Genomic DNA, 7,778 nt, shown 5'->3' with positions numbered 1-7,778 from the left:
GCGGATCTAAATATTTATAATTAATTATAACTAGTTATGATGAATGATTCATATTTCCCCATCAGCTGATTCACTACAATTCAGATTTTCTTGTTTGTAAATTACAGTTTTAGACTGTAAAGTTTACAGTTTTTACAGTTCTGTAAATGTGTTTACAGTTTTTCTGTATTTATATATTTTTTTTTTTACTAAATTATTTTGGCAACCACAGCTGCCAAAATGATTTTCTAAAAACTACAGATATTTTTTTTTTACAGTGTGTAGTAATTCTCTAATCATCATTTTTAAATGAAAATCTTTTACACAAACAGCAACACTGATGACACAACTTAAATGAACCATACTTAACCTATTTACATAAAAAAAACAACATGTAAGCTACATTTTCAACATGTTGGAAAATCCCCATATGCACATTTAAACAGCCTCTTCTTACCCTTAATTTTGACCTTGCAAGTACTTTTCTGCATTTTTTTGCATTTTTACCAAAAGACAAGATTTTAATGTGTTTTTAAGATTAATGTTAGCAGTGATAAAAAAACTGAGGGGCATTTTTCCTAAAGTCATTCCTCCTAAAAAAATTATATTATTGCTTATTTTGTGTATAATGTAATAATTGTATATAATAAGTGTAATAATTTGTGTCTACCACAATTATTAGACCTTGCACTAATGGTTAATCCTGTAATGGTAATAATAATAATAATAATAATAATAATAACCATCATCATCATCATCATCATCATCATTATCAATAAATAAGGGGGTTTTCAGGCACATGATATTTTCAAGTAATTAAAAAAACAGTATAGAGTAAACTGTAAACTATTTCATATTTTATAAACGCTTATGTTACAAAAAAAATGCCTTTTACAAGGAGTTTCTTTACTATTTGAAATCTTCCATGATTATAAAGTCAAGGGGCAGGTTTGTTGTTGTATTTTGAGAGTGACCCATGTATTTGATGTTACTCTTTTTCCATAGAAATAATTTGTATTGTACAGAAGTATCTCTTTTGGTATTTGATTAGGTTGCAGAAAACTATTTGAAGATTGTTGATGACACCCAGGTAAAGGTTTCAGATTTGGTCAGAGAAGAAGATAAAAGTAAACTGGTGTCAAATGGAAACAGTTATCTGAACGCCTTTGAGAGCCTGGTGTCTGCACTGGTGACGCCAACAGAAACTCACAACTTGCTGAACATTAGTCTCGACGATACAGGTAAAAGGCCCTGTTTGTTTTTGTGTTTTTGACATGTTCTGGGATCAGTCACACTGTGTGAGTCACAGTCAAATAAGTTCTTCTCGAGAAGTTTTTGCTTTTCCATTTTTTAAAATGTTTTTCTTTCATAAGTGATTGTCCAAAAGTCAATTTTGCCGGAATGCTGCAGAACACCATTTCTGGCTCCCTAAAAAATCTTTCATCGAGCATTGGGTCTCATTCACTAAGCATGCGTACGAACAAATTTGTGCATGAAACCTGCATATGAATGTTTTCACAAACAAATCATGATTCACTAAAACTTTCGTACTAAAATTTATTCTAAATTGAAGAAAAAACAGGAACAGCTGAAGGCACACGTACGCAAAAATCACACTCTGGCGGGTCTTTATAATCTATAGGCCTGTATAAGCTATATACAGTATATATACAGTATATATATTTGGACACTGACACAATTTTCATCATTTTGGCTCTGTAGTGATGTAAGGAGATATTTGAATTATTTATTAATAAACTAGTGTTTTCTGAGTCAGTGTCGCAAAGATGAAGTTGATCTTTACTTGCCATCTCCTCATTGGACTTACCTTTAGAGAGAAATGCATCTTTACCGATTGTAGAATGAAAGAGCTTTTGTTTTCGATTTGAATAATTTCATTTTAAAGTAGTAATTTAAAGCAAGTCTGTGAAGCAAGTATATCTATTCGCTCAGTTTCAGTTCATTTTTGTGAAGCGCTCCTGTTCAAGACCGAGACGGCAGAAAGCGCATCCTGTTTGTTTTCTTTATTTTATAAAACATAAAAGTAGACCCTTTACATTTCTGAATGATGTATTAGCCTACTCTTACATTTACGAGCAAAAATGACAGCGTATTTAAATTTTTTTCCAATGCAAGTGATCGCGCTAGCGCCTCCATGTCCTGCAAAGTGTGCTTCAGCTTCCACTCTCAGCACAAACAATTGGATATGCATCTAACTGCGCACATTTATCAAGGTTAAATGTTTAAATTAACATTGTGATATGCTTTAACTGTTTTACTGTATATCTATAGATTTTATTTTAGGCAAGTCGTGATGATTTGAGAAGGCTAAATTGGTCAAACATAGGCTATGATCAGCTCACTGTCTGCCGCTGGCCGCTTGGTCGTTACTTTAAAAAACAAAAACATACGTTTAACGAAAAAAAAATAAAAAAAATGCTCCAAATGTTTTTCTAAATTAACTAAAAAAAAACAAACCCCGAAACAAAATATAATCTCTTTCCCATTATATAGCCTACAAAACTGAACTATTTTAATAGCTGAAACAGTAGTATAAGCTTTTTTTGGGGAGAAGGGAAGAAAAAAAAGATGGGCTCAGGTCGGACTCGGGCCAGTAATTCTGATAAGCTGTCAGACAAGGGCCGGGCTAGAGCCTATATTTGAGGCCCGTGCAGGGCTCTAAGTGAAATGCATACTAAATCGGGTTGAAATTAGGAGATTGACTTGGCCATTTCAGAATATTCCACTCTTTTACTTTCAAAAACTCCTGGGTTATTTTTGCTGTCAGTTTTGGGTCATTGTCCACTTGTACTATGAAGTGCCATCCAATCAACTTTGCTGCATTTGACTGAATCTGGGCAGACAGTATATCCCTATACACTTCAGAATTCATCCGGCTGCTTCTGTCTTCTGTCACATCATCAATAAACACCAGTAACCCAGTGCCACTGGAAGCCATGCATGCCCATGCCATCACACTGCTCCACCATGTTTCACAGATGATGTTGTGTGCTTTGGATCAGTGGCTCCCAACCCTGGTCCTGGAGGCACCTCAACACTGCACGTTTTGCATGTCTCCTTAATCAAACACACCTGATTCAGGTCATCAGCTCATTAGTAGAGACTCCAAGACTTGAAATTGGTGTGTCAGAGAAAGGAGATGTGCAGTGTTGGGGTGCCTCCAGGACCAGGGTTGGGAACCACTGCTTTGGATCATGAGCTGTTCCAAGCCTTCTCCATAATGTTTTCTTCCCGTCATTCTGGTACAGATTGATCTTAATTTAATCCGTCAAAAGAATGCTTTTCTAGAAGTGGTCTGGCTTTTTTAGATGTTTTTTTGGCAAAGTCTAATCTGGCCTTGTTTGCACCTTGTGCTGAACCCTCTGTATTTGCTCTGGCGAAGTCTTCTCTTGATTGCAGACTTTAACAATGACACGTCTACCTCCTGGAGAGTGTTCTTCTCTTGGCTGGATTTTGTGAAAGGTTTTTCTTTACCATGGAGAGGATTCTCTGATCATCCACCACTGTTGTCCTCCGTGGACGTCCAGGTCTTTTTATGTCTCTGAGCTCACCAGTGCGGTCCTTTTTTTTCTCAGAATGTACCAAACTGTTGATTTGGCCACTCCTAATGTTCCTGCTATCTCTCTGATGGATTTGTTTTGTTTTTTGAAGCCTAACAACTGTCTGTTTCACTTCCATGGAGAGATCCTTTGACCGCATGATGTGAGTTCACCGCAACAGCTTTGAAATGCAAATGACACACTTAGAATAAACTACAGACCTTTTACCTGCTTGATTGATGTAGAAATAACAAATGAATAACCCACATCTGTCCATGAAACAGCTTTTGAAAAAGGGGGGGGTACATATTAACCCTTAAATGCATGAATGTTTCGCCAATCACTATTACATATTCGGGTCTTTAGCGACCCAGACCTATATATCCAGCACGGATTGATCTCTAACTGCTGCAATAGCAAAAACTCTCTTGATATTTTAATAACAGTTACAGAAGAATAAAACAAAGCATATTTCATTACCTTTTGAAAATTAGAAGGGTTCGATTTGAGCAGATGAGTTTACCAAACCAGTTCAATTTTTGCTGATGATATTCTTTTGTTTTATGCCTGTGGTAATTATGAGTGAAACATCACGTCATCATTGTGTATCAAACAGTGCCACCTCGAGGAATAAAGATGCATTGCATGTATTGAGTCATCAGATATGTAAATATAGACATTTACATACCTCGGGTCTCTAGCGACCCTATACACTTTTTACAAAAAAAATTAATCATAAATCAGGCATTATTTTACATATTATTATTTTTTTCTTGTTATATTATTTATAATGAATAGATTGAGGAATACTAAAAAGTTGATGTCTAACTTTAAAAAATGAAGGAGGGAGAGGCCATGATGATGAGGAGAATGATGTCCCGGGTCGCTAAAGACCCGAGGTATGCATTTAAGGGCTAAAGAGCTGTAATTCCTTAACCTTTCCTCCAATTTTCATTATATAACTGTAACTTGAATATGTTTTGGTCAGCAGCAAAAATAATAAAAATTGTGCCTGTGTCAAAATATATATGGACCTAACTGTATATTATATATAATTATGATAAAATGTATATTTCATCTTAAAATGATTTCATCATATACAGTGAAAGACTAAGAAAAGCTGTGTTAGCTCACGCTGCGAGGTTTCTCTGAATAACAGCGCATGTACAGCCGGCTAATGAAAGCTCTACTAAAATTAATTTGTGTAGGAACTGATTTTGAGGACTGCGCACTTGGCATTGTTTAAAGATCCAGAGCGAGTGCGTATGTAGACAGTAGGGATGGAACGGTTCAACTTACTCACGGTTCGGTTTGTATCACGGTTTTAGAGTGACGGTTTTGGTATGGTTCGGTATGTGCTATGTTTAGGCAAAAACTATACTGTCAAATAAAAATAAAGAAAATAAGAATAATCTATCTAACTACAAGCAACAGCACAAATAAATACAACAGAGTATACAAATAAAATAAACAGTGATTTTCAGTTTTTTTTTAGGTAGGTCTAACATTAGTTTTTAGGTACATAAATTGAATAAAGTAATGAAATGTAAAACAGCATTGCATATTTGACTGTATAAAACAAATAAACACTTTCTTTGATAAACTAAAATCCTAATTTTTATTTGACTAAAATCCTTCTAATATGTGACTTGCCTAAAATTTTGGAACATATATATTAATATATAATACATATATATCACAATTTACAGGAAAACTGTGGCAATGAGAATTAAAAAAGTCCCATTTTTGTTTGTTTCTCTTAGAAGTGAGAGTTCTTGCAGTTGGACCAAAGGCATCTGAAAAAAAAAATTCCTTCAGTCAGTACGGAAAAGGCTGATATGGAAATTAACCGTTTTGAAATTGCCAACAGTAGCCCTTCAGGTGTGTGAGAAGCATGAATGTGTCTTGAGTGCATATGAAAATACACACAAACATTTGCTTTTTGAGAACTTCAGTTTGCCGTTGTGAATGCCCAATGTTTTATTTTTGTCTGAATGACATTAGTTACTCTGTAAACTGATGTGATTTTCTTTCACTACCTTTTGTCTCATGTTGGTCTGTCACACAGGATCAGCTGCTGTGGCTTTCATGAGCTACAACACGATGGAGAATCTACTGAAGCCAGACTTCTTCAACACATCAAACAACACGATTAAAACCATGATGTCCACTGTGATCTCAGCTACTCTTCCCAAAACCACCAACACTAAACTCACCAAACCGGTCAACTTCACCCTAAAACACATCAGAGTGAGAGACTGAAATGTGTTTGTCCAACCTGAGAACTGATGAACATCTGGAAACATCTGAACATGTTTAATGTTCTAATATTTCCTGCATCTTTGTTCTTCTTCTTCCAGGATGTTTATCCCAGTGGTTCTCTGTCCTGTGTGTACTGGAATATCAGCGAGTGGATTGTAGATGGTTGTTCTGTTTTAGAGACCAACAGCAACTACACTGTGTGTTCCTGTGATCATCTGTCCACATTCGCTCTCATCATGCAAACCAGCCATCCACCAGAGGTACAGAACATATCTAGTTAACACTGAAGAGCTGCACAGATTTGGCACTCATGAACTCTGACATGTTTTCTCAGAGCGACCCACTGCTGGAGCTGTTGAATTTGGTGTGTGTGATCGTGGGGCTGGTGTTCTTCAGTTTGGCCCTGTTGACCTTTGTCCTTTGTCAGTGGAGTCCTGGAGTGAATAATGTAGCTTGAATCAACATCTGCATCAGTCTTCTGCTGGCTCACCTTCTGTTCCTGCTCACACAGCGGTTCCTGAGCTTCATATGATTTACGTCAGCAGGTGAGAATGATGAAGGACCCCTACAGCTCAGCACAGCCTCACTGAGAATCATCATAACCGTCTCTCATGGTCTCCAGGTGTTCTGTGCCGTGATCTCAGGCCTTCTGCACTTCCTCTTTCTCTCCGGCTTTGTGTGGATGCTCATTGAAGCTGTGCTGCTCTTCATCTGTGTCAAGAACCTATCACAGATCAGCTCCAAAAAGAGGGAGGTGTGTGACACTGTGTGTGATTGGATATGAGGTTGCTCTGGTTGTGGTGTGTGTGTCTGTCGGTCTGGTTCTTGACGGCTCCTCAGCATCTGAAATAGCATTATTTTATTAATTCGGTTAATTGTTTTCCTCTGAACAGTTGCTGGATTAAACGTGATAAAGGTTTTATCTGGAGTTTTCTGGGTCCTGTTTGTGTCATACTAGCAGTAAGTTCTGAATCTAAAAAATTTTCACATGGGCTGTTGAAGCTGAAAAAATAATTTGATAATTTCTTCTTTTTCTGCAGTTAAACATGATTCTCTTCATCAAGATTGTCATCACACTAAACTCAACTCTCAAAAAACTGAATGCTGAGGTTTCACAGATGCAACAAACCAAGTAACAAACAATATGATCAAAACACATGAAGACACATTAACTTTCTTTCTCTGTTTCTCTGCAGGATTATGATGTTTAAAACACTGGGCCAGTTTGTGGTTCTTGGTTGCTCCTGGATTCTGGGATTCTTCACTAATGGCAGTAAGGTGCTGGAGATCCTCTTCCTGATCTTGAACTCCCAGCAGGGAACCTTCATCTTCCTGATCTACTGTGTCCTCAATAATGAGGTCAGATTAGTTTTCATCCCTATTCTTTAAATAAACCACTAAACCCCCAGAGACAGTAGCAGTACAGTTGTTTCTTACCTGTTTATTCCAAACAAACTCCATTCTGGTTCTTGAGTTTCAGAGGTTAAATTGATCTCATGAAGTGACTCAGCTCCTCTCGTCTCGTTCTTGTTCAGGTCAGGCAGCAGTACAGGAAGTTCTTCAGATGTCTTTGCTGTGCCAAACAACACTGAGGACCACAGCATCATGTTCAGGAAGTAAAAAGTACTGCTGAAGTGCCATTAAAATGCAACTGAAGTTTCAGCTCCTTTCTGTAAATGGTAAATAATGTTACCAGTCTTTTGATGTCACAGCTGTAAAAACTGTTGATGTAGAACTTCTAAACTGTTTTATTTAATCTTTGTTATACGCATGAGATTTTCTTGGTTGTGGGTGAAAAGCATTTTTTACAGATTTTACAGACAAAATGTTCAGTGAAATGCTGGCAAAAAAAACAACAACAAAAAAACTCCTAAAAACTATTTAATGTGCGCATAGTCAAGAGAAATAACACGACATACAGTTAGATATTGAGATATGTCAAATAATTAATAAATAATAAATACATTTTTTTTTGTT

General features: G+C 36.6%; 1 pseudogene; it reads left to right on the top strand.

Annotated features, from left to right (window-relative positions):
- The first annotated feature begins 3,535 nt into the window (after nucleotides 1–3,535).
- Nucleotides 3,536–7,432, top strand: LOC107700828 (adhesion G protein-coupled receptor E3-like; annotated as a pseudogene).
- Nucleotides 7,433–7,778: the final 346 nt, after the last annotated feature.

This window comes from Sinocyclocheilus anshuiensis, unplaced genomic scaffold (assembly GCF_001515605.1).
Source record: "Sinocyclocheilus anshuiensis isolate Anshui unplaced genomic scaffold, SAMN03320099.WGS_v1.1 scaffold1127, whole genome shotgun sequence".
Lineage (NCBI taxonomy): Eukaryota > Metazoa > Chordata > Actinopteri > Cypriniformes > Cyprinidae > Sinocyclocheilus > Sinocyclocheilus anshuiensis.
This window is presented reverse-complemented; position numbering and strand designations above follow the sequence as displayed.